At 52.6% G+C, this 26,674-nt stretch overlaps 1 protein-coding gene across 50 annotated transcripts in view; it reads left to right on the top strand.

The window, feature by feature from the left end:
• CELF4 (CUGBP Elav-like family member 4) overlaps positions 1–26,674 on the top strand; it is a 320,089-nt gene that overhangs the window by 259,216 nt on the left and 34,199 nt on the right. The gene's annotated exons all lie outside the window — the stretch shown is intronic.

The following is a 26,674-nucleotide window of genomic DNA, read 5'->3' as shown; positions in this document are numbered from 1 at the left end:
ACCATTATAACATAATTACTGCTGAAAATGACCTTTAAAATATATTTTAAATTCAAAATGTCTTTAAACCCTTCACTGAGCACCATTTTTCAATTTCAACGACTGTTTTCCTTTTTGTGGGGAAGTGAAGGGTGGGGGAGTGGAGGAAGGAGCCCTCCGCCAGGATTTCAAATGTTAATCTCTCCCTGTTGCAGAGCAAGCTTTGCAGGGGGCCTGGGTGGATAGGAGGAGGGAGCAGAGCCAAATCCCCTTATCCTTCAACGCCTGTGGGCTCTGGGCCTCCTGGGGGCAATGGCTCTGCTGCACCTCTGTCGTGCCTCTAGCCAGAGCAAACCTTCACCCAGGGGATTCAAAAGAGCCAAAGGAAGTGCTGAGAACAATGGTACTTTCATGGCTGTTGCCTCTCCTCTCTTCCACCATCTTTGCTTCGTTCTTTCTCCCCTCCTACAGTGTTCAGTTTGCTAAGCACCCTCCAGGGGCCCCCAGTTTCTGCAGGAGGTGGAGCACCCTTCCCGCTCTCTCTCCCAGCCCTCCTCTGTGCCTGGCCTGGCTGGTGCACCCTGTCCCTCAGACAGCCTGTGCTCCTGGCTGCTCCTGATCACTCTGAAGGAAAAAGTGGACCAGGAAGCAATGCTGTTGGAGGGAGTTGTTGCAACAAGCCAGCCTGCCCTGCTTTCTCACCCTCTGCCTCCCGACTCACTCCCTGCCTACTGAAGGCTCACCCTGCTGGTCTGGGAGAAAGTCTGAATTTTGGAATACACCACACACCCCAATAAAGCTTCAGGCTCACATTCTCCATCCCCTACAGCCCCCAGGAAACTCTGCTGTGCCTTCCACCTGGAAGCCTGTGGAGGCATCTGTCCTCACCCATCCATTTCCCTCCCTCCATGTCTCCACCTTCAGGAAAGCTATGTTTCCCAGTGTCACCCCAGCATCTTCAGATGTGGTCACTGATGTGCATCTTCCCTCGTAGGTGTCCTCACGTCTGTCTTCCCTTTGTGCAGCTTGTGTCCTCATCAGAAGGGGCTCCGGGGGGCATGTTGCTGGCTGATGTTGGGGGCGGTAATTCCCATCCAATAAGAGGGGTGCCTGTCCCAGTGATCAGGGGACGGAGGCAGTGTGAGGCCTTCTGGCCACTTAAAGGAAGCACTTTGGGGGCTCAAGTTGTGTGGATACAGACAGGAATCCTGTTCTCCCCACAAAATGGGGCTTACCGACTCCAGCAGCAGGAGAGGATAGAAGGGGAGGGGAGGGGAGGGGAGGGGCTCTGATGAGGTGGGGCACTGGGCAGGTAACTCCATCCACCTGTGACAGGAAGGGGTGGCCAGTGGGCATTCTGGACAGTTCTTCCAGTGTATTCTTGGGAGCTTTATTAATATGGCCCAAATTCCCATAAGCATCCAACTTGAAAGTCAACATATATTCCAAAGCCAACCAAAGTGGTTTGCATGCTGTTCAACCCTTTGGATGGCCTGAGTTTTTAGATGGTCCCCAGTTTTGAATGACCCCTGCCCAGAGCAGGTGGGAGGTCTGGACAGTGGTGGTGAGGCCAGCAGAGCAGGGGGAAGGTGGAAGGTGGGTGGCATGGCATGCCGTGCCAGAGACCTACCTGCTCCGTGGACAGGAACTTTCCCACACTGTGTCATATGTATTGTGTGGATAACATCAATTAAGGGCCAGTGACTGAAATCACTTATGGTAGCAAAATAGTCACTCAATGAGCCATTAGTAGAGTGAGGCCTTCCGGCTCTTTAAAGGAGGTACCTTCAGAGCCTCCCAGCAGGGTCCAACAGAGAGCGGTGGTTCAGCCTGGGCTCCAGTTCTGAGCAACTCTGCACCTCCAGGCTCATGGAACCTGAGGAAGGGCAGCCCAGGGCAGGAGAGCCCCCAACCTGGAACAGGGCTGAGCTGGGAGAAACACACGGTCCAGCCCCATGCCCGGCACGAGACAGCCCCCAGTGCAATCAGATGGAGGGAGACACCTGTCCCCAGGACTTTGCGGTAGCTGTCCTGCTGGGGGAGGGCTACTCCTGGGGGCTGCAGGGAGGCAGCCGTCTTTGCCGGGTATGCAGGGCTGGACACTGAGCCATCACAGGGACCCATGCCCCCATCTCTGCCTTCTTTTAGTGTCCGGTCTGGTGGAGGATAGAAATCAGGCAGGGACAGGGGCTGTGGCAGCACCTGCAGTGGCCTCTCACTCTAGCTGGGACAATAGGACCCACTGGGACCCCAGAGAATCGCACTGACATCCTCTCCAGCCCTCACCTCCCACATACACTCCATCAAGCTTGGCTGCTTTGGTGCCACAGTTTTGCTCATCTGAGCTGTCTTCCATCCCTGCCCACTTGGAGTACCCTCTGTCTCCTGGACAACTGCCCCCCTCCTTTCTATCTGCCTGCCTCCTCCCATGTCCCCTACGCCACCACTGCATTCTCCACACAGTGGCCCAATCAGAGGCTTTGGTCATCCTCACTTACATGGAAGTCCAGGCCTTTTATTGCCCCCAGCCTTGCTGCCTCAGTGCCTGCCCGAATCTCTTGCTCCAAGCCCCTGGCCTCATGGCTGTTCCTCAGACTTCCCTGCTCTGGGCCTTTGCACTAGCTGCTCCCTCTGCCAGGCACCCCCAGATGACACTGCTGCTCACCCTGTCTCAGCTCCTGTGTCCCTCTCCCCACAACCTATCCTGACTTCCAACCTAATGCAGCCCCAGCTCCTCCATCTGCTTCCTTGTTTTATTTTATTCATGGCATGTATCACTACCCTGATTATTTCTTATTCATTATCCACCCCTTGCCACTTAAAGATGAGCTCCATGCAGACAGGGACTATTTGTTCTTCTCTGTATCTTGGCAATTTGCACAGTGCCCTGCCCAGAGCAGGAGCTCAGGAAATGAATGGCTGAATGCGCAAGACAGGGACCCACAGGGCAGTGCCATAAGAAAGTGCTGGAGGTCGGGCACAGTGGCTCATGCCTGTAATCCCAGCACTCTGGGAGGCCAGCGGATCACCTGAGGCCAGGAGTTCAAGACCAGCCTGGCCAACATGGTGAAACCCTGTCTCTAATAAAAACACAAAAATTAGCCAGGTGCGGTGGCAGGTGCCTGTAATTCCAGCTACTCAGGAGGCTGAGGCAGGAGAATTGCTTGAGCCTGGGAGGTGGAGGTTGCAGTATGCTGAGACCATGCCACTGCACTCCAGCCTGGGCAACAGAGCGAGACTCTGTATCAAAAATGAAAAAAATAAAGACAAAAAAAATAAGAAAGAAGGTGCTGGAGCATGGGATCACACACAACAAGCATGCACAAGGGAGTGTGGCATGTTCAGTGAATGCCTACAACAGCAGGGCTTATGTGAATGGGCCCCCGGGCCAGGTGTCCAGGGTCAGAAGTGAAGGCAGAAGGCCCCACCTTTAAGGAACCTCAAGAAGCATGGGGGTGGGGGCAGTTGCCGGTGTGCCTCATGGGCCAGGGAAGCTGGAGAAGGATTCCTGGAAGGGGAAGCTTGCAATGATCCAGACAGCTGGAGGGTCTAGATGGTGGGGGTTGTGGCTCTGCACTCCAAGCCCTGGGACAGCCTGTCCAAGCTGGGAAGGATAGGCCCAGGAGCTCTATTCAGCTCTGGAGAGATGGGGGTGGGGACCATGCTGGCTGGCTGGACCCTGGAGGGGGAAGGGAGAAGGCACGGGAGCACAGGGCAGGGAATGTGACTCACTCAGCCTGGCCAGCTTCCAGAAAACCCTGTGCAATCAGCCAGAGAAACACATTCGAGAAAACAGAATTGTGAGAGTAACTTTGAGGCCTTGGTTGCCATGGGAACATATCTGTAAATACTTAACTGCAAACATTAAGTGACACACAGGGAAGAGAGAGGCAGCAGTGCTCACGCCGCAGGAGACAGCCGAGCCTGCAGTGCCAGCCTCTCCCGGTCCTCACGCCTTCCTCCCGGGCCCTCTGGCCTGGATTCCTTTTCCCTATGAGCCTGACACCCTGAGTGGGAGGGCTCCATGTGGCCCGAGGCTCCCGTCCTGTCCCAGTTCTGCCTGGTCCCCATACCAGGCCCCTGGGACTCTCACTCCCATGATCATCCCTGCCCAGAGGTGACTGGGCCCTGCATCCCTTTTTCCTCTCCACACTTCTCAGGGATGGGCACAGTGAAACAACATATAAATCAAGAAAATATTTGCAACAAGCAGGCTGAAGAGACACAAATGTCTTGCCTTCTGGAACCCCCAGCCTAGATCGTGGTCTGAGCCCTGCCCCTGCTGCTGTGCCTCTTCTGGTCTGCTCTGTTTAGGGCCCTCCCCCATGGCACAGTGACTGAGTGGGGGCCTGGGAGGGAGTTCACCCCAGGAGTCCTCTCTGCCTGGCCCAGCAATGACCTGCCTGCTCAGATCCTGCCTACTTGCTCTTAGCCTTTCTGGGCCACAGACCCCTTTGGGGTACTGAAGAAGTATTTCATTCATCCATTGAATTGTTCCACAGAAGGTTAGCAAGCACAGCCCCCTGACAGGCCCTATGCCAAGTGCTGGGTGACCTCTGCCCTCCTGGGACTTACAAGCTAGGGAAGAGAGCAGACAGTATGCTAGAACCCCAAAGAAAAGCAATGACTACAGCATGTTAGCTAGTGTTCCTGGTCAGGACCAGGCCCCACTTGAATGGAGTGGATCCGGGAGTGAGGGGAACATAGCAGGAGAGAAGGGGAGGATCCTACCGGATCTTGTAGACTGTCGTTAAGACTGGATTTTTTTTTTTTTTTTTGAAACGGAATCTCGCCCTGTCCCCCAGGCTGGAGTGCAATGGCGCGATCTTGGTTCACTGCAACCTCTGCCTCCCAGGTTTAAGCGATTCTCCTGCCTCAGCCTCAGGTTTAAGCAATTCTCCTGCCTCAGCCTCTCGAATAGCAGGGAAGTGTGTGCCACCACACTCAGCTAATTTTTGTGTTTTTAGTAGAGACGGGGTTTCACCATGTTTTGCCATGTTGCCCAGGCTGGTCTCAAACTCCTGACCTCAAGTGATCCACCCACCTCGGCCTCCCAAAGTGCTGGGATTACAAGTGTGAGCCACTGCACCCAGCCAAAACTGGATTTTATCCAGACTGGAACAGGAAACCACCAGGAGCCTTGAGCAAAGTAGTGACATGCACTGTCTCATTCTGACTGCTGTGTGGACACAGAGGACAGTCAGGAGGTCACTGCAGTCACACAGGAGAGATGGACATGGCTGGGACCAGAGTGGTGGCTCTCATGGTGAGAAAACCTATGATCCTTCTCCTTGGAAGAATGAGCATCTGCAGATTCTTGGGCCATTTTATGCACACTCTCAGGGTATTCCTGGGCCCTAAGGCTCAGCCATCACTCCTTCGGGTCCTGCAGCCCTGGGTTGAGACCCCAGCTTCCTGGGCCTCTCAGCCTAACTGTAGCAGACACCTTTAATCCTTAGCCCATTCATGGAGCTGAGGCCAGCAGATCCCTTGAGCCCAGTGCAGACCACAGAAGGAGGACAGTTAATAGTAGAGCCGTGCCCCATTGGTGGCTGCACCTCTGGCCAAGGGACTCTTGCTTCCCAAATACCCAGCAGGCTCTGCTGAATCCCTGGAGAAGGCAGCCTGCTACTTGATGGCCAGAGGGCACGGGGCCTGGCATCTGGGTCTTTGCATGGCCCAGGCCCCACTGATGAATCTCACAGAGATTACAATGAGCAAAAGAAGCCAGGCACAGACAACTAGATTAATGTATGAAGTTTTAGAACAGGCAGAACCAAAAAATGGTGAAAGAAGTTCAGAGCACTGGATGCCTTTGAGGAGGTGGGGACCCTGCCTGGAAAGGGTCATGAGGGAACTCCTGGGGAAAGGGAAATGCTCTATATCTTCATAGGGGTGTGAGTGTCCACATTTGTCAAAACTTATTACATTATCCTTAGGATGTATGCATGTCACTGTTTGTAAATTTTATCTTAAAAATAATAGACCTAAAAAGGATGACATATCCCAGATACCACTAGGAGAGTTTGCTGCCTAGAGGACCTTTCCTCCTGAGGACAGTGGTCCTGCACCTTGTCAAGGGCTCTGAGTCAGCTGCTGCAAGAGGACCGTGCTCCGATGAGGAATGCATGTGAAAGTGTGAGAGGTTGATTGCTTGGATAAAGTAATCTTGCATTTTAAAAGAGAATTCTGGAGACAGCAATGCTTACCCCAAAGAGATGAAGCTCTAATGGTGGGATTCAAGACCCCTTGGCAGATGGCAGGTAGTGGCCTTCCGGTGCCCTTGCCACCTGCTACATTTCTCTGATAGCAGGTGATCTGCTCATAACTGTGATGGGCCAGTGAGAGGAGAGGGAGGGAAAGAAACCTTATACCCATTCCACCCCTTCCAGTGGCCTTTCCAGTTCACTGCACCCCCAGCTGCCTGGTCTGGCCTTCAATCTCCCCTGCACCCCTCTACTCTCTCTGCTTGCTGTCAACATCTCCCTGGTTGACTTCTGCTTGTAGGCCTGAGCTGCTTGCAGTCTGGCCTCAGTCTGGTGTGTTCCTCACCTGGCCCAGTTAAGGCCTCTGGGTGGGAAAAGGCTGGAGGGGAGATTCTGTGCCCTGGTTTGGCCCTTGGGGGTGAAGGGGGGGTCCTCCTGTTCACTACTAACTTACGAGCCCCAGAACTGCCACTTAGCCGAGACTCACAGTTCAACAGCTTCCCTTAGGAAACAGGAGGACATAGAATGATGCTGGACTGTAGGTGGGGCCCACAGGTGGGGCACTGGTGTGGGCTGGAGCAACAGGCAGGGCTGTTAGGGTTTCAAGACTGGGGAGGATTGTCATCAGCAGAGGAAGGGCGACAGAGCCAAACTAGGATGCCCACAAGTCCCAAGGTGCCAGGACAAGGCTGGAGTTGCCTGTTATCCTGGATTAATTATTAATAGTGTCCCTTTCAAACCAACGAGGGTCCCGAGGGTCCCATTTTGGGCAATAAATTGTATGGTCACCCAATACATTAAAAACAAACAGGCTGGGCGCAGTGGCTCACACCTGTAATCCCAGTGCTTTGGTAGGCCAAGCCAGGTGGATTGCTTGAGCCCAGGAGTTCGAGGTCAGCCGGGGCAACATGGAGAAACTCTGTTTCTACAAAAAATACAAAAATTAGGCAGGGGTGGTGGCATGCGCCTGTAATGCCAGCTGTGGTCTCAGGAGGCTATAGTCTCTCTGTAACACCTGAAGTCTCGGGAGGCTGAGGTAGGAGGATGGCTTGAGCCTTGAAGGCAGAGGCTGCAGTAAGCCATGATGGTGCCACTGTACTCCAGCCTGAGTGACAGGGCCAGACCCTGTCTCAAAATAAAATATGAAACAAACAAACAAAAAAGATAGTTGAATGGCCAAGCCAAGAGGCAGGGATTCCCATGGGTGTGCCAAGTCACTGGAATAAGGAGTTTTGTGGGGGACAAGGAGAAAGAAAGGAGATAGCAGAGAGGAAGGGGACAGGGCCGAGGGTCTCTGCACATGCCAAGGGCTTCAGAGCTCCTCACAGAGCTCCTCTCCAGCTGAGTGGGACACACCAATCTCACACTACCACATCTGCAAGAGAAAGCAAAGACCCACACAAGTGACACCATTGGGCACAGGTCACACAGCCTGCTGATGTACCAGGACAGAACCCAGGCCCTGACCCCCAGCCCAGTTCCTCTTCCTCTCACCGCCGATGCTAGAAAGATCAACTCGAAGTTTCACCTGGGTGCCTCCCTTCGGATGCTGTATGTTGGAGACTCCCCATGCCCAGACTCCCCATGCCCACACCAGGATTTCGAATGGGGATGTGAAGTATAGATTGTATTCTACCTATTACTAACTGTTGGATTGTAGGTGAACTTCTTAACCTCTTTATGTGCCTCTGTTTCCTCCTCTGTAAAGTAGCAATAATAATATTATTTCTGATGACTGGTGCATTGCAAGAGTTCCAAAAATAGATGTAGTCTTCTCCTCAAATGCCAGAAAAGCTTCCCTGCCTCCAGCATGCTCTGAGCCCTCTTGGCATGGAGCGGTCTCTGACCTGGGCCAGTATGTTTAGACTCATCACCACCCGACACGGGTCCTCTGCTGTTGAATTCAAGGATAATTTATGTCTCATTTCAAAAACAAACCCCTTATCTACCTGTACCCCATAATCCTTTCAGCTTGTTAGCCACCCCATCCCAAACTGGATTCAAGATCTGCCACACTTGGGCTTCTCAGGCATCATTCAGGCCTTCAGCACCAGTGACCACTGGATGACATCTTTGAGGAAAACAATAAGAGGAAAGGGGGACATTTGCAGCCCTCCTCACTCATTCCGGCAGAGACAGGGATCTGGGAGGAGCCAAGCCAGCATCCAGGAGAGGCCCAGGGACTGGTGCTTTCAGGGCGCCCCCTCCTGGAGGAAGGTGAGGCACAGCTTGGGGAAATGCCTCCTTCCTGCTTTCAAGTCAGAGCCCCAGAGACAGAAAGAGAATTGCAGTTCACCTACATGCTCCAGAAAGACAACGCATTGCTTGTCTTCCTGCCCGAGACCCATCAATTCTATCTGCTTGTAAAGCAGACTGTAAACTAGGGACAGACAGAGAAGTTTACCTCCTGCATTTCTTCCATCTTCTCTAGCAAAGAGGCTGGTATTCAGGATGGGAAATGTAGATAAACATCATAAAAAGAGAATTAATATCCAAACAAGTCAAGGAGATCAAATCTGGCCCCATAAATTAGGTTGTATTTCTAGGCCAGAGCAAATTGAGCCATGGCCTCAGTTGGACAAATGAAGCGGGTATTCCACTGACAGAGCTGCTGCAGGTCACTTGAAGCACTGTGGAAACAAGAAATGGACAAAGGTCCAAGTTTTTAAAAGGTGAAGAGGCTGGATTCTAAAAATTAGCAGCGTGGCGATCTTGAAGACAACCTTTGGCCAAGTTCTAGAATAAATTTGTTAAACTGATGGCTTGAGAGCATTTGGGGGAAAATGATGGTGACTTAGGAACCACAATGGTTCACCAGGGTGAGCCAAGGCAGGGAAGCTGGGTGTCTGTGTTGGTAAGTGGGTGCCCCATGCATAGAAGCAGGGCCTAAGCTGGCATCATGTCACCTACTAGGGGCAGATGGCAAACTTGCCCCGGGTAACTCAGAGCAGGCTGGACAGAAAGGGAGGTTCCTGGTGCATCTATGGCCATGGCCCTTGTCTCTGGTACCCTCCTGTTGAAGATTTTTATCAAGAACTTCTCAAAGGTGGGAAACATAGAAGCTGATTTTAAAATGTGCTGATGACCTGAAACTGGCCCGGAGGATGAGATGAAGGATAATACATTCAAAATCCAAAGACATCTCCCCAGAAAAGTTCTCATTCTAGACACAGAACTGTGGGAGTCCCCCTGCCTAACCTCACCGTCACCCATGCCACAGTGGAAGTACAGAGATTCAACAGCTTCCCTTCTAGAGCCCCAGAATCTGCACCCCTTTTGGGATGGGGGATATTGGAAGATCTCTGGAAACTGTGAAATTGTTTATCTGGAAATTGTTAGTCAGGTGATTGATGGGTCAGCTGGTTGGTTAAGTGGTTGGTTTCGGTGATCCTGTCCTCCCTGACCCCCATATGTTTGATGTGGTAAAGCGATAAGCACACTTTGGGGTGCCAGGCTCTTTTGAGAATCTGATGGAAGCTCTGAATCTATTCTCCAGGAGAAATAGCCATAGACATAAAATGGTGCTGACCACAGTCCCCTGTAGCCCATCAGATAACCTCTTAGGATACCATAGATTTCTAATAGCCAGTCCCTGCCAGGCAACCCACCTGGAAGTCGTTGCACCTCAGCATGACTTGGTCCGTTCCTTCCTTCCTGCAGGAATAAGGACAGTGATCTCACAGCCTACAGTGTCTGGAGTGGGTTAAATAGTCTTCTCCCCAAATTTGCATCCACCCAGAACCTGTGAACATGGCCTTATTTGGAAAAGGGTCTTTGCAGGTGTAATCAAGTTAAAATGGGTCATACTGGATTCATACTGGTCCTAAATCCAGTATGATTGGCATCCTTAGAAGAGGAAAGAAATTTGGACACAGACACAGAACATACAGAGAGAGTACCACTTAGGGATAGAAACGGAGACTGGAGCGACTCAGCTACAACTAAAGAAAGCCAAGAATTGCTGGGAAACACCGGAAGCTAGGAAGGGGCAAGGAAAGAACCCCCACTGGAGACTTTAGAGAGAATGTGGCCCGGTCAAAACCTTGATTTCTGACTTTCAGCCTCCAGAACCATAAGAGAACAGATCCATGTTGCTCTAAGCCACCTAGTTTGTGGTATTTTGGTATGGCAGCCCTGGGAAACTAAGACTGTGCCCGAAGGAGCCTGAGCTGAGGATGCAGGTCCCCAGGGGGTTTCCACGAGCCCAGTGGGCCCACGTCTAGGCTTCCACCTCTCCCTCACCCCAACCACCTTTTGTGGGGTCCTGCTGGTCCTTCTATCCACCTGAGCCACTGCCATCAGACAGCCCTGAGTTTTGCCTACGAGAGGGTTACAGGCCACTTGAAGAGAAGTTAAAAATCCCAGCACATCCATCAAAATAAGTTTTATTACAGCCTGCCAGTTTAGACTAATGACTAATTTACTGTATAAAATACCAGCAGTGTATTTTTTATTTTGTTAATTAATTATCTCAAACAAAGGTGAAATTTATAAAAGTGTCCAGAAATGGTGTGTATTGCAAAATCGCCTTGCAGCAGGAGATGAAATTATTACTAACACAGGATCAAGTTATTACTGTATTGACTTAGTTACTTTATGACTTTGTAATGGATTTCTTCATTATTTTCTCGGGATTGTGGCATTCTGATTGCATTAAAGTCTGTTAATCTATGCAAATATCATTAGGCACCACTAATAACTGCAGCAAGTTTCCTCCATTCCAGGGACTGTGCTAAGTACCTGGCCTGCCCAGGTCACTTCCGGTGGCAGGGAGGAAAGTCAGGCAGGAGGAAGTTCTCCTGGGACACCCTCTCCGCCCACAGTCTTCCCAAGGCTGAATGAGTGGGCACTTCTGTGGGGTGGTTTGAGGGCCCTAGGAAGGTCTCCTTGCCCTGAGCCATCTCACGTCTTCCCCCACTTGCCCCCAGTGTCACCATAATCCTCCCAAATGTCCCCCAAATGTCGCCATAATCCTCCACCTCTTTGGATTAAGGCTTTGGAGAGTCTTGTTAAAATGCATCTGTACTGGAATGAAAAACTCATTGATGCAGTATCCACCATTAGTGCCTAGAACTGACAAGGTGTTCAGTGGGAGTGTCGTGGTCCATTTGGGCTGCTATAACAAAAATACCATAAACCAGGTAGTTTATCAACAATAGAAATCGATTTCTCGCAGTTCTGGAGGCCAGAATGTCCAAGATTAAGATGCCAGCAGATTCCATATCTGGTGAGAACATCTTGCTGTAATTGCACGTGGTGGGAAAGAGGTGAACAAACTCCCTCAGGTCTCTTTTTTTTTTTTTTAATAATGGTGCTAATCGCATTCACCAGGACTCTGTCCTGATGATTCAATCACCCCCCAAAAGCTCCTTCTCTTAATACCATCACCTTGGGGGTTAGAATTTCAGCATGTAAATTTTGGGAGGGTACACACATCCAGACCACAGCAGAGAACATAGGCCTTGCTGTGCTGGGACAAGGAACTGGTCAGTTTCATGAGGGTTAGAAAGAGGCTGAATCTGATTATGGGTATAGTAGAGTTGGCCAAACTCAGATGTTCTAAGGGACACCTGTGGACCCTGGAGACTTAGGAGGGATGTCCCCAATGTGGTGGGACAGAGGAGGCTGATTCGTAGGGGGAACCACCCTGTGAGCAGCCACGGAAAGGATTCTAAAAATCAAAAGGATTCTAAAAACCCGTGGCCTCATGCCCAGGCCCTCAGGTCAGCCCTGTGGCAGGCCTGATCATCCCATTCTCTAGCTGAGGAGAGAGAACAGGCTGGACACCTGCCCCAATCACAGGGCTGGTGGGAAACCAAATCCAAGCCTCCAGCTGCTAAATCCAAGGGATTTTCACATTTTATGTTTGTTGAAGGCAGACCCTGACCACACCAGGGTGTGGGGTGGAAAGAGATGCCTCTGTGGGTCCAGGCTCCCTGCCCAACCTTGAACTTTCTGACATGAACCCTCCTCTTGAGTACATGGGTTACAGTCACTATTCATTCTCATAGTGCTTCCCGAGCTTGTGTTGTGAGGCAGGGATCACACTAGGGCCTCCCAGCAGTGTAAAGACGCACAACTCCCAGCCTCACATCAACAGAAATGCCGACTCATGTTCACAACTGAGAACTGCTGGGTGTGGTGGCTCACGCCTGTAATCCCAGCACTTTGGGAGGCCAAGGTGGGCGGATCACTTGAGGTTGGGAGTTCGAAACCAGCCTGACCAACATGGACAAACTCCATCTCTACTAAAAATGCAAAATTAGCCAGGCATCGTGGCACATGCCTGTAATCCCAGCTACTCAGGAGGCTGAGGCAAGAGAATTGCTTGAACCCGGGAGGCAGAGGTTGCAGTGAGCCAAGATCATGCCATTGCACTCAGCCTGGGCAACAAGAGCAAGCAAAGCTCCATCTCAAAAAAAACCCTGAAAATTGTTGTGGATCATGTTGTAGTGGAGGCTGAAGAGGCTGATGGAGAAAGACGGACAGGAGGAGGAGAAGAGGGGAAGACACAGCTCTCAGTCTAGGCCCGCACGTGATCATTTTCACTCTCCTGGTTATTACTATCTTGGTCGAATCAAAGGATAAATTTGAGGATTAGGCCCAGAGTAGGGCGGAAACCAGGCCCAGTTTGTAGTTTGAGGTGAGTTTACTAACTTTAAGTCTGGGGCGGTCCCTGCTTCCCTCCCACTACGATCCTTCCCTCTAGATTGGTGATGTATGCTCTTGTGGGTGAGATGTACCAGGCCTGGAATTCAGCTGCGGCGCTTTCTCCTGCTCAAGCTCCTGCTGCCCTTCTTGGATCAGCATTTCCAGACTTCTCAAGGTTAAGGAGCCATTTTTTAACATCAAAAATTCATCAGTGCACCCCTTGACAGATGTTTTACTTCGAGTATCCATTGTTTGAGAGAATGCAAAATGGCAAAATTCCACCTTGAATTCAGCAATGCTTTTAAATGGATTTGTATTTTTAAAATCACAATAGCACCTAGATGCATTTGAAAAATAGTCACATATACCTGTGGATGAAGCTTTCTGATGCAGTCAGCGGGCAAAGCTTGAGGTGTCTGGGATACACGTTCAGGGGGCTCCACTGCCCTGGGCCACCCGGCTGCTGTGCATGGAGAGGGAAGGAGAGTGGGGGCTGGCAGGGAACATCCCCTCCAGACAAGCCACTTTCTTTGACCTCCCCAGCTCAGCACCGTCACCATCCACCTCCCAGACACCAGGCTGCCCTCAATTCCCCAGCATCAAGCCCTCTCCCAGCCATGGCCCTCCATGCTACCTCCTCCACTTCTCTTCTATTCTCAGGCACTCCAGGCCTAAAAGCTTATCAGGTCCTTTTGATCACAAAGGACATTTTCTGGCAAAATCAGTCATGTGGAGGTGACCAGAGCCACCATAGTTCAAAAACTTCCCTGAAGAGGGCAATGCCCAGTCTGCAGTCATGGAACCCAAAAGATGAAACTCCAGGACCGTGTAATACTCCATGTCACACAACAGAGAAGGCGGTGCAGCCGCCAGAGATACCCGGTCCAGCCCCACCTGTGCCACTTACTGCCTGGGGGAGCTTCCACCAGTTTCTTAGCTTCTCTGAGCCTCAGTTAACTCATCTATCAAACAGGGCTCTCATCATATTCTATTGGAGCATGGTAGTAAGAAGTGGACAGGATGTGTGCAGATGGCCAGCTGGCGCAGAGCCCACTGTCAGGACGTCCAAAGGGCAGCTGACAGTGTCCCTGATAGCAGAGCCTGGCTGTAGGGGAAGGGAAGTGGGGGGATGAACTGGGGTACACCAGCTAGCAAGTGAGGGCCTTCACCTGCTTCCTTCACTCCCAGACCACCTGCTCCCGGCAGAGCAGCCCCACAGTGCTTGTCATCCTCAGGTCCCCCCTGGAGACTTGTGGGTGGGAGGGCCATGTCTTGATTTTCAAAATACAGTTCTCCTTGAGCACTTGAGCTGAGTAATGAAGCTCTTTGCATTCTGTCCTCTGAGCTCCCATCCCCAAGCGTCCATCCTTCTCCCCACCCTTCCCTAGAGAGGCCGCACAGCCTGACCTCAGTGCCCTGTGGCCTCAGCCATGAGGACACTGCAGCATGGAAAACTCTTCCTGCTCCACTGTGTACTGCCCAGTGTACCAGCCCCCATCCCCTCTCACCCCGGGATCCCCCATCATGGTCTGCCCTCCACAGCTGGGCCACTCAGGCCCTAATTTGGAAGCACTTTTCCTGAAGGATCAAGCCTACTTCCTGCATCTCCTGACACAGTCCCTTGTGCATCGTTTGTTGGATACTGACTGCCAGACTGAGTGGTGAATAGCAGGAGAGGTCCAGGGCAGCCCCAGAGCTGGCATACAGGTTTCTGAGACAGAAGATTCTCTTGTGCCACTCTGTAAAAGGAATTTCACGGTAACCAAATATTGCTACCCTGAAGAGGCAATATTCCTGTTCTCTGCACAGAACAGGCTCCTCTGCTGTTAGCAATGCCAGTCACATACCAACAGATGATATGTTGCCACCCTTCAAAATAGTTTGTTCACTCAAGAAAGCGAACTCTCCCCCTCACAATCTCATTAGTCATTAGAAAGAATCAAGGCTTGCGCAGCCCTTCCGGGTGCCCAGAGCCGCCTGCCCTCCTGAGCCCAGCAGGGCCTCATGACCATCCTCTGGTGAGCAGGGCAGGGGGATGCCTTCTGCGTGGTAGATGAGAGCTGGAGAGCTGGGCCACCTGGTTCAAAGCCTGGCTCTGCTGTGAATTAGCTCGGGGACCCCCAGCAAGTTGGTTGCCAAGCCTCTCTGTGCCTTCGTTTCCTCATCTGTAGAATGGGGAACAGTGGTGCCTGCTTCATAAGGTTAAAATGCTCTGAGCTGTGCTTGAGCCATGGTGTGTGCTGCCGTCATCCTCTCTGAGGACATGGTCTTTGACGGACAGAATGAACGCATGGAGCTCTGCATAAACCACGTGGGCCAACACCTGCCGTCTCACTGCAGGGGCTTAAGAGCAGTGCTCCCTTAGTTGCAGGCACCTATATGGGAGCTATCCCTCCATGCGGGAAGGGAGGACCTCATTGGGTGCAGTAGAGGCTTGAGAGGTCATTTCAGCCTGCCAGTAGGTTCAGGAAAATGTCAAAGAGAATCTTCAGGTGTCCACAGTAAACCAACCCAATTGCAACCTATGTTAACTGCAAACCCATTGGCAAATGTGGAGACTCAGGGACCTGGGTTAAAGGAGAAGCTGGTTCAAGATAGGTCTTGAGCAGAGCAGCTTTCCTTGTTCTTTTGAGAGTCAGCACCCCAGCAGGTGTGGGTAGTCGTGACTGGTTTTCTGACCTTTGCATTTAAACCTCATTACCTGAAATCCTCAGAAGCATCCTGGCCACCCATCCATCCACATTTACCTATTGCTATTTATGTGTCATCCATCATAAATCTATCTGCTTTCTGCAATCATTTTGCTCTCATCTGTGTATCTATCTATCATCTAACATTTAATCTGGATATCTAGCATCTATTAATCACGTCTACCATCCATCCATCTCTATGTCTATCTGCAGTCCATTATCAGTCATGAGTTAATACACCGTGTACTTAAGCATGGGCCCTCTGAGTTCCTTGGCGGTGGGCAGCAGGGAATCCAGGAGGGCCATGGTGGCTGGAACAAAGTGGGATAGAAAGGAACCCGGAGGCCTGAGAAACAGGGGCCTGGGATTCCCCACTCAGAGCAGGGCTGGGTGGTGGAAGGAGGGGGAAGGGGCACAAGGGAAGAGAGAGGAGGAAGAGGGAGCTTGCAAAGCCCTCAGGAGCTAAGTCGAGTGCTGACCTAGAGAAGTCCCCTCACCCTGCTTCCTGAAATTAGTTCGATAGCTTTACAGGGTGATTCCTGAGCAATGGGAAAGACGGCCAGCCTCAGGCGGGTGTCAGGGCATAGAAAGTGGGTGCTGCCGGCCCTTCACCAACAGTGCCCAGAATTTTGCAGCCTGAAGAGTTCTAGCCCAGCAGGCAGGTGGAGGGCCAGGGACGCAGTGCCTGAGGAGAGACGAGCAGCCTGGAGAAGACCAATCACATCGCATCCCTTCCCTACCCTGACTGCATGTTGGTATCACCTGAGAAGCTTTTAAAAACCAAAACCAGAAATACTGACATCTGGGCTCTGGACCAGTCCCTTAAATCCGTATCTCAGGGGCCAGCCCGAGTCACCTGGATTGTTGAAAGCCTCCAGGTGATTTCCATGGCAACCAGGGCTAAGGACCTCTGTCCCATGAGATCCAAGCCACCTGCTGCTCATCCCTGAAGGGCTGTCCTAAGGGCACAGGGGTAGCCACTGGTGCTACAGGGCAGGACTTGGGCTCTGGAGGTACATAAGACAACGTTCTTCTGGGCTCCCTCCTGGGTCTCGCAGGGAGGCCAGCAGGCCTTCTGCAGGTGATTAGGAAGCATCATTCCTGCAATTGGGTGGTAGTGGAGGAGGCTGGGCCAGGTGGCCTCTGAAGACCCACTCCCAACCCAGGGTCACTAGAGGTTCTCGGCACAGTGTTCAGGTGTGGGGAATGGGTGTGGTGGCTGCAGCTGCCAGGTCAGTCTCTCTTGATTCCAGTGTGATTCCTCCCGGGTTAGACAAGTAACGAAGATGCTGAGGCCTTGCACCTCCCTGGGAGGATGGCCAGTGGGCTGGTAGGCAGCTTCTCCGCCGCTGTGCATCCACAGAAAGCCAAGCTCCACTGTCAATATTAAACATTGACTGTGGGTCAGAGGGGCAGGGGGTTTGCACAGCTTCTCCCAGCACTGAGTTCTTCATTGTGTCTCTGGTGGTGGCGGGAGGCACCGAGGAAACCCATGCCCACCCACCCTCTCTGTGCGGCTGTGGAAATTTGGGTCACAGCTGGGAGGATTTGAGGCCCCATGAGGGTCAGCCTGTGGCTAGTGTTGGAAGGTCTGTGGCCAGGTGGTCTGCAGGCAGTGACCACTGCCCCACACACAGCCTTATCACTGTGCAGCTCTGCGCCCAGCTAATGAGCCCTCGCTCCGTGGTTAATAGAGACAAACAGCTCTAAGCAGGTCTTTTATTTCTTCCCCAGCATTTGTGGCCACCTGGAGTAGATTCTTTGCCCTGTCAATGAGATGCTTTTAACACCATTCCTTGGCTTCTCCTCTTATTGCCCCTCCTGCCCTGCAGACCACCCTGTCCTCCTCCTCCCCTGTAGACCACCCTGTCCTCCTCCTCCCCTGCAGAAACCTCCCCCGACCCTTGCTGGAATAGCCCTGCTTTGTCTGTCTCCTTGAAAGCTGAGGACAAACTGGCCATAATTTATGCTCCCGCGTGATATAAAGGAAAAAAGGGCCCCATTATGTTATAAATTATCTTGCGATGGGTGAAATGCAGGAGAGTGTGCCAGACGCCAGCGGAAACCCCATTAGACAACAGAGTTCGGCTGCGAAAAGTCCCCACAGAACTCCGGGGCCGTCTGTCGCGTGCCGTGCGCCTGGTAAGGATAATGTAGCAGATCAAATGTATAATCAGTTACCTGGTGAGACGGCTGCGCGCCACCATCCCAGCAAAAGGTGACTTCTACATAGAGCCACCGTGGTGTCCCAGGCTCCTGCTGAAAGGCCTGACTGAGACTCATAGGGCAAGGGTCTGAAGGCCAGAGAGGGAGGCAGCAAGGGGGCAGGTGGGGACAGTTCCCAGACCCCTCACCTGTGCTGAATCCCAAGGCTCAGCTTCTCTAGACTCAGGGTCCCTAGGCCAGCTCATCTCCTCTCAGAGCACAAGAGATGAGAGTGAAGGAGCCATTCCTGGCCCCCTTGTGAAGGTGGCAACAGACCCCAGGTTCTGGCTCTGGTTCTGCAAACATGCTGCAAGGCCCCCAAAGGCACCCCTACAAACCCCTTTCTCAGGAGCCACACCTCTGCCCAGAGCAGGCCTCAGGGGCCAGGGAGGGGCTTCCGGGATGGAGGGGGTAATGCAGTTAGAGGAGATTCTGCCAGCAGGGCAGACTTCCTGTGTAATGACAAGAGAGGACATTTTCAGCCCACATTCAAGGGAGGGGAAGGCCAGAGGACTCAAAAGGAAAAAGCTTTACCTCCTGGAGCACCTAGGGGACTTCAAGCCAGCCAGGCTGTGATCAGAGGGATGGGCAGGACTGGGGAGGGATTGTGAGGCCTAAATGGGACCGTGGGCAATGGGGAATCCCATGAGTCCACTCCCTTGCAGCTAACAGCAGGCTATGGGTGCCCCGCCCACTCACCCCTTGGGGCTCTCAACCAAAGCCCTAGCCCTCAAAAAGCAATGTGGTTATTGGGCACTTTGCCAGTGGTCTGTGCAGAGATGGAGGGGTGGAAAGGGAAGAGAGAGAAGAGAGCTCCAAGTGGTACCCTCTTCTGCCCGGGAAAAGGAAGACACCCAAAGCTCAGCTCGGTCCAGACCACCTGGGGCTGAGTCCTGGCTTCACCAGTGACTGGGTGTGAGTTCTTGGGAAAGACAATTAACTTCTCCGTGCCTCTGTTTCTTCGTCTGAACGGTGGAAATAATCAAATACCTGCCATACCTGTAAAGTGCTGCTCTCAGTTTCTGGATCATAGTGACTGGGGGCAAAATGAGAACCACTGTGATTCTTCTTGTTCTCACAGCCACCACCTGGAGGAGTAAGTCAGAGCTGCAGACATGGGCAGGGCACCTCAAGCCTAGGGGGAAGGAGGTGGAGTTGACTGGGCTGGGCAGCACTGGCTGGGGCGGCAGGGCTTCTGTGATGTGGGAGTTGGGTCCTGCAGGCTCTTTATCATGTAGGGCCTGGGTGATATTGCACTGGGCCACAGGAGCAGCCATGGATGCCATGGATGAGGAACCAGATGGAGCCAAGGGAGGGCATGGTGCGCTGTGAGGCCAGGCACAGGCGAGAAGAATGGGCCCAGGGTTGGAGGCCCAGGCCTTCCAGAGGTCAGAGGAGAGGGGCCAGGCCTTTTGCCTTGGGGAGGTGCTTAGATCAGGGTGGGTGGGAGAGGAGGAAGGGGGGGGTGTGTGTGTATGTGCATTGGGGTGTGTGTCTGTGTTATGTGTGTATGCTGAGGTGTGTGTTGGTGTATCTGTGTGTGTGTGTATGTGCATCTGTGTGTGTATGTTGGTGTGCATCTGCATGTATGTGTTTGTGTACGTGTTGGAGTGTATGGGTGTATGTATCTGTGTGTGTATGTGTATCTATGTGTTGAGGGATGGGTGCTGGTGTGCATATTGGTGTGTGTATGTTAGTGTGTGTGTCTATGTATGTGTTGGGGTGTGTGTCTATGTGTGTTGGTGTGTGTGTATTGGGTGTGTGTGCATGTTGGATGGTTGGGTTTGTGTGTTGGGATGTGAGTTGGTTGTGTGTCTATGTATGTTGGGGTATGTATGTGTATATGTGTGTATGTTGGGTGTGTGTGTGTGTTGGGGTGTGTAGCTATGTGTTGATGTGTGTGTATGTGTATGTGTGTGTTGGGTGTGTGGGGGTGTTGTGTGTGTTGAGGTGTGTGTCTATTTGGTGTGTGTATGTGTATGTATGTGTGTTAGGGTGTATGTTGCTGTATGTGTGTATGTTGGGGTATTGCACTGGTGTGTGTTGGTGTGTGTATGTTGGGGTATATGCATTGCTGTGTATTGGTGTGTGTATTGCGTGTGTGTCTTTGTGTGTGTATGTTGGGGTAATGCATTGCTGTGTATGTGTGTGTGTGTTGAGGTATATGCTTTGGTGTATGTTGGGGTGTGTGTGTATGTTGGGGTATATCTGTTGGTGCATGTATTAGTGTGTGTGTGTGTGTGTGCTGGGGTATATGTGTGCCGNCCCCTTGCCTCTCCCACAATGCAAACCCTGCCCATGGATCATTCCGGGTCCAGCAAAAGCCTTTTAGGTCTTTCTCAGCCCTTCATACCCACAGGGCTCATCAGTCCATGCGCTGTGCCCGCACTATGTCCAGTACCTACTCATCTCTAGGGAACACTCATTTCCTACCTTCTGAGGATTCCTGAAGGTCAGCTCCTTGTCCCGTGCACCCATCACCATGCCAGGTTTATAGCAGCCCCACCCCCAATGCTCATTGAGCAAATGGATTCATTTATTCATGGCAATGTGTATTTATTGAGCATCTACTACATGACAGGCCATTTAGGAATTGGACCTTGCTGCATGAATGAACGAACATGGACATCTCATTCATGGAGGAAAAAGGTCAGGGGGCATGGAGTATGGGTGCCTGTGTAGCCCCTTACATGGTATTACTGGACTTGGCTTGGTCTCAGAGTGAGGGGGAGACCACAGGGTTTCAGCAGGGTTTCAGCAGGGGAGAAACAGGGTCTGCCCTGGATTTTAACGCCCCCCTCTGCTGTTCTATGGAGAGCAGACAGCAGGGGCTTGGGTGGGTGTCAGCATCGAGGAGGTAACCGTCGTGCTTGGGTGGCTCCAACCTCGGGGGAGAAGGAGGAGGGATGGTGGACCCTGAAGTATCTGGAAGGCAGCGCTGGCTGAAGGAGTGCAAGTGACAGGGACTCCAATCTCCTGCCTCTTCCACCCCAACATCCAACAGCGCCAGGCCCGGAGGGAGCCAAGCAGATGAAGGCCAGCACTGCCTCCTGGGGGCGGGGCAGAGCCGGTGAGGGTCTTCATTTGCATCCCATTGGAGGCCCCCAAACACGTCCTGATCCCAGCAGCCTTTGATCTGTTCTGATGTCTCCTTCGGCCTTCTTCCCAAGCAGGAAGGCTTTTATCCTCAGAGTCGGCTCCCAGCCCAGCTGTGCCCCGCTCTGGCTCTGACACAGTGTGCTGGAGGGAAGGGGAGTGCATTGCTCTCCACTGGCTCAGGCTCAGAGCCCTCCTGAGACCTGGCCCGTGGTGACCCTGTGTCCCAGGTGAAGGGACTGGCTCTTGGGAGGATGGCCAACCTGGTCACATAGCTGCAGGTTCTTGACTCCGGTGTGGACAGTGGTGCTGGAAACTGTCTACGCCGACCCGATTGGGGGTAATTGCTGGGTTCTCAGCCTCCAAGAAACGGGGTGCAGACCCCTGTCCCTATCCACTGCATCCCTACTTAGAGGGCAGTTCTGCTACTGTGTGCTGCCCCCTGGGGCAGTGAGGTGGCTCTACAAGGGCTGGCAAAGAGGAAGAAAAGGAAGCCTCTGGGTTTTGGGGTGGAGTGGTCAGGCAACCTCGAAAACTGCACAGATGTAGATTCAGATGAGTCGCTCATCCCTTAGGAACCATGGGTACTTGACAGATCTGGGGATTGGGAGAATTCGTGGAAATGGCATGTAGGGATGCTCAGTACCTTTGGGGGAAATGTCTGTTTTTGCACAACCCATGTAGACCTCCTGAAGGCTGGAGAGCATCTCAGTGGTTCTCAAAATGTTGCTTTCTTCTCTGACTGACCTGGGCTGGCATGACTTTGCTCAGTTCGATGTCCCTGGGGATCCTCTCTACACTCCCGGGTGTGGGAGTGGGTATCACCCTCCTGCCAACTGGGGTCCCCATGGGTGAGCAGTAGTAATGGTTAGAACATTCACAATAGCTGGCACTTATTGAGCCTTTTCTCAGTGCCACGCACGTGCTAAAAACCTCATTTAATTCCGGACCCGCCTGGGGGGTTATATGCCTTGCCTGAGCCTGCACAGTCAAAATGTGGTAGAACCAGGATTTGACAAACAGCCTCAGTTATTATCTGGAGGACACCCTTGGCCCGGCCCTCCTGTTGAGTCAGGTGTGTCTCCCTGTCCCTTGCTGCTGAAGGTCCTCCCTGATCCACAGGTAAAGTTAGAGAGGGGGCATGTCCTTCACCCTCAGAGTCACTGCCTGTGGGCCCAGAGAGAGTAGAAGAAGATCCTGGAATCCAGGAGGCAAACTGGCGGGGCCACTGCATGGGACGACCCTGGACTCCAGCCTCGGCCTGGCAGCTGAGGAACTGATTCATGGGGTGCTCTGGCCTCCGGGCTCTTGCCCAGTCCCTGTCACTCCCCAAGACCCAAGACTCCAAAGCAGGAAAGAGACCTCCAGCTTTGTCATCATGAATATCTGGCATTTTCTCTGCAACCCCAAACTCCTGGCTTTGAGCTTCCAGGTCTTCTAGCAGTCTCTCTGCCCATCCCACCAGCCACTAGACCTAAAAGCCATGTACTCCCCACCCTGGTCCCTGACCCTAGGGTTCTCCCCAGCTCAGTAACCGCCCCCCCCCCCCAATCTTCCCTCAGCAGCTGGAGGGAAGAGAATAGTAAACATCTACTGTGGTAATAAAAGGCATTAACCATCTGAACACTTGCCCACGGTGCCCCTGCAACCGTCTATCCTTAAGCAAGAAATATTGTTTAATGCTGATGGTAATGAGTGAATCAAATTGTGAAGATTAAACCGGAATTTGAGCATTAGCGCCAGGATGCTGGCATTTGGCGAGTCAAGTGATACTGCTGTTACCTCCCTCCTCACCACTCAGGGGCGCGCTTACCCTGCCCGGCCAGCAAGATGCTCCCCACGTGGCTAGGGTGAGGCAGTAGAGAAGGCACAGCCCTGAAACATCCCCCTTAGGGGTTTGTCCTAATCCTGAGACTCCACTGAGGGTGCCCTGGGTTCTCCTTTTAAAATACAAATCCTTTCAGCCTGAGCCCCATCCCGCCCTGACACCCTGAATAGAGTGAACTCAGGAGTTTTCATCTCCCTCATGGAGGGATCCACGGGAGGATGCAAGAGATTCTGGCAACCAGATTCCACTGTCTTTTCATAAGCACCTATCACTTCCCCGGGTGTCACCCAATGCTTTTTATAGGTTGTGAACCAGAGCTCAGAGTTAGACTGGGGTTTCAGGAAAATTAAAAAGAGTCCTGAAGTCAAAGGGATGGGTGATGTATGCGTTGGTGGAAAGGAGAGCAGGCAGGAGGCAGCTGAAGAAGCAAAGTCAAGCCTCCTCAGAGTCCCCTTCTTGCAAAGCTGCCACAGGCAGGGACCACTTGGAGCAGGTGAAAAGGACAGTCAAAGGTATCCCTCCACCTCTCCGCCTTTGCTGAAATTCTAGTGTGGGCCTGTAGTCCCTGCATATGTCCCATGCACAGCATAACTCCAGCCCACCTCCTCCTGGAAGCCATCAGGGTGTGGCTAGTTCCTCCTTCCCCATCCAACCTCTTCTGGCCTGCGTCCCAGAGTTACTGGATGTGTTTATCAGGCCTTTGTTCTCTCACTAGGGGCTCCAGTGCAGAGGCTCTGGGCCCACAGACCAAAGACTCTGGATTCTCCAGGGATCTCAGAGCCACGCACAACTCTTTCTCCCCAACCCGTTAAAAGAGAAAACCCAGAAGCGCTCTCAAAACTCATCTCAGATCCTCTGTTCTGACAATTCCCAGGCACACAGTGAGTGCTCACTCAATGCTCACTGAAGGGGTGGCCATAGGAGAGACCCAAAGTATGTCAGGGGTTTTGTCCAGCCCCTCCTGAGGTGGCTGTAAGCACCTTCACCTGACACAGAACTGGGGGCTTCTCCTGTCCACAGTTTTATCGTCTTCCCCCAGCCCCAGCTCCTGCACAGGTGGGGTGGTGAGCACAGACTCTGCCTACTCCCCCATGATGGTTAGACATCTGGGGACAAAGAGCCAAGCTGCCCTCTCTGGGTCCAGGCAGGGCTTGGATGGGCACCCACCTCCTGTTGCCCAGCCCTTTGGGGAGTCACACTCCTGTTCCACAGAACCCCAGATGCTCCCTCACACCTGCAGGCACAGACATGATTTAAAAGAGCAGACTGCAGCAGCAAGGGCTTTGTGATCATGAAATCAAGGAACCCCGTGAGGCTGGGTTGAGTCCAGGCTCCAGCTATGGGCAACCTCCTATGCATCCTGGGGCTCCTTCTCTGCCCCACCTTCCTCATCTGAAAAAGCATGAAACCCTTGGTGTTATCCGGGGTCCTGCCCAGTTCTGCCACTCAATGGCCTTGTTCTTCCAGGTGCAAGGACAGCAGTTCTTGGGGCCACAGTGTGGCAGCCCTGCTGGCCTTTGTCTTGTTTGGGCACTTGTGTATTGTGGATGGCCTGTCTCTCCACCCGGATGCCAGCTCCGATGAGCAGCTTCGTCTCTCTTGTTTACCGCTGTAGACGCAATGCTTGGAACAGTGTCTGGCACAGAGAAGGCGCTCAGTGAACAGCTGTTGAGAGACTGTAGAATATGCTTCCCTTGCTCTGCCCCTTGACCAGGAGGAACCCATGAGGCCTCCATCCCCTCAGCCTAGGTCAGCAGATTTTGTTGTGCTCAGTTTCCAACTCCCAGGGCTGAGCCTCTGACCTGAGCTGGACTCTGTCAAGAGAATTCTGGGCTCCCAGTGCCAGCCTCCAGTTGCTCATCACATCTCTGGGCCCCCAGGGGTCTCAGCGACCTCTCAGTCACTCTTCAGCCCATCCCCTCACTAACTCTGAGGCCACTCCTTGCCTCACCACTTTGGCCCAGTCCAGCAGCACCTGCCTGAACATCTCTTCAGAGGGGCAGTTCCCCAATACCCCAACTACAGGAAGCAACAGCCTCAGGGCTGAGGGCTCACCTGAACAGGGGGGCCACCAGAGCCTCTCCATTACCAGGGGTCCCAGCTCAGGCAGCTGGGCAGTGATCAGGGCCTGCTCTGCCTGTACCAGGAATCAGGGGCTGTGTGGATGGAGAAGGGTGGGCACGGGCTGGGAAAACTGAGTCATTCTCCAAGACTTGCAAAATTGGCATCAGACCCAAGACACCAGCCAAATGGTAGCGTTGGTTATGTGATACAGCCTGAGACAGTGCCTCAGGAAAGTGGCCAAAAAGGAGGTGGGCAGAGGGGGTGGGAGACAGGCAGATGTCATCCATCTCAGCTGGTCAGCCACAGCCTCAGAATCTAGTCCAACCTGTTGCTTCAAGTGTGCTCCCCATCATGAAATGTGGATCCTCTGACTTCTCCTCTCACCCTCTTTGACCTCTGCCCCCTCACAGTAGGGGTGACCCTCCAGGCCAAAGCAAGGCAGGGCAAATGAAGGGCAAACAGCACTGCATTTCCTCTTCCTCCTGCATGGAGAAACCCAAGTAGGGGCCATTGCCATGGTAATGACTCTTGGCAAGCACTGGGACCCTAGCCACCACCATGACAGAAGCATCTAACCATACCCATTTCATAGATCCCAAAACTCAGGTGTGGAGCAGGGGAGCCGGAGTGGGAGTCAGTGGGCCTGGCCCTGAAGAAGGTCCACGGGTGAACTCAAAGTCCCTTCAGCCCCTGGTCTGAGAGACAAGCCTTAGAATCACTCGCATAAGTCACAATACCCAACCGGAGGATGGTGCAAACTGAACGCATTTGAGGATCCCAGAAGCAGACATTTGAGTTGGGTGTGGTCAATCCACGACTACCTGGAGGAAGTGGGTCTGAAGCTAGGTTTCTTTGGTATCTTGCAGCCCTCCAGAAAGGTAAGGGTGGCTGTAGTTTCCCTGGGGAAATCCAGATGGGGAGGAAGAGGGGAGCCTGGCTGCTTATATGTTTAGAAAGGCCTCGAGAAGGAGGCGCTTAACTGAGAACTGCACAGTAAAGGGAGATTTCAGGGGAGGGGAACGAGGAATTAGGAAAAAACAAAAAAACCCAAAACTGGCAAAAAAGGAAGTGGCTGGATAGAAAGGCACATGTGGATGAATTTTAATGCAATCAGAAAGCTGTCATAGCAATAATAAAGGAATGCATTCAGACGTCAGGAGAGGCGAAGGCGAGGAGCTGCGGTCTCCGCATGTAAATCAAGCTTGGGCAGAGGAGGTGCCTTCCCTTTCTTTCCTTTTTCTGTCCAAGTGAGGAAGTGGAATTTTTAGCAAGAGGGCCAGGGATTAGCAGGGGCGGGGTTCCATTTCTAAGTCTTTCTAGAAACCCTATTCAATTGAGCCTTTAAAAGGCACTAAAGGTTGAGGGGGAGGTAGGGGGAACACTGGGGGCTGTGCCTGGAGGGAAGAGTTTTAATTACTCCACAAAAGAAGGAAAAGCTCCCATTTCACTTCCAGTAAATTGCTGTTGCTGCTTCCAGGAGTCAAACATAAGGGCTCCCCAGTCTGTCCTCTGTCTCTGTCATCTTTCCCCCCAGCCCTCTTCTCCCAGCTCTTTGCCTCTAATTCTCTTGTCTATGTTTCCTGTCATTTTCTCTCCCCTGCTCCCTTTCTGTGATGAATTCTATCTCCTCCCATCCCACTTCAGCTTTTCTCTTCCACCCTCCCTCTCTCTCTCCCTTCTCCTTGTGCCCCAGAGCCTGGAGCTGGAGGGCGGGGGCGGGTAAGGCTGCATGCGGAACCTCGGAGATGGGGTGGGAGTGTGCCCCAAAGTCTTGCCAAGCCAAAGGAGCCGGAAAGCAGCTTGAGGCAGGAAGTGGGGCTGGGGCTCTGGGGTCCAGAGCTTTAGCTGAGGCCCACCCTGTTGGAGGGCCAGCTGGTGTTTTCTGACCCACAGCTGGTAACAGGGACCAGCAACTGTGCCCTACAGGTTGTGGAAGGAACTGGGACCTGGCACCA

Source organism: Theropithecus gelada, chromosome 18 (assembly GCF_003255815.1).
Source record: "Theropithecus gelada isolate Dixy chromosome 18, Tgel_1.0, whole genome shotgun sequence".
NCBI classification, from domain to species: Eukaryota; Metazoa; Chordata; class Mammalia; order Primates; family Cercopithecidae; genus Theropithecus; species Theropithecus gelada.
Note: the sequence above shows the minus strand (reverse complement) of the source record. Positions and strands in the feature narration are given on the sequence as shown.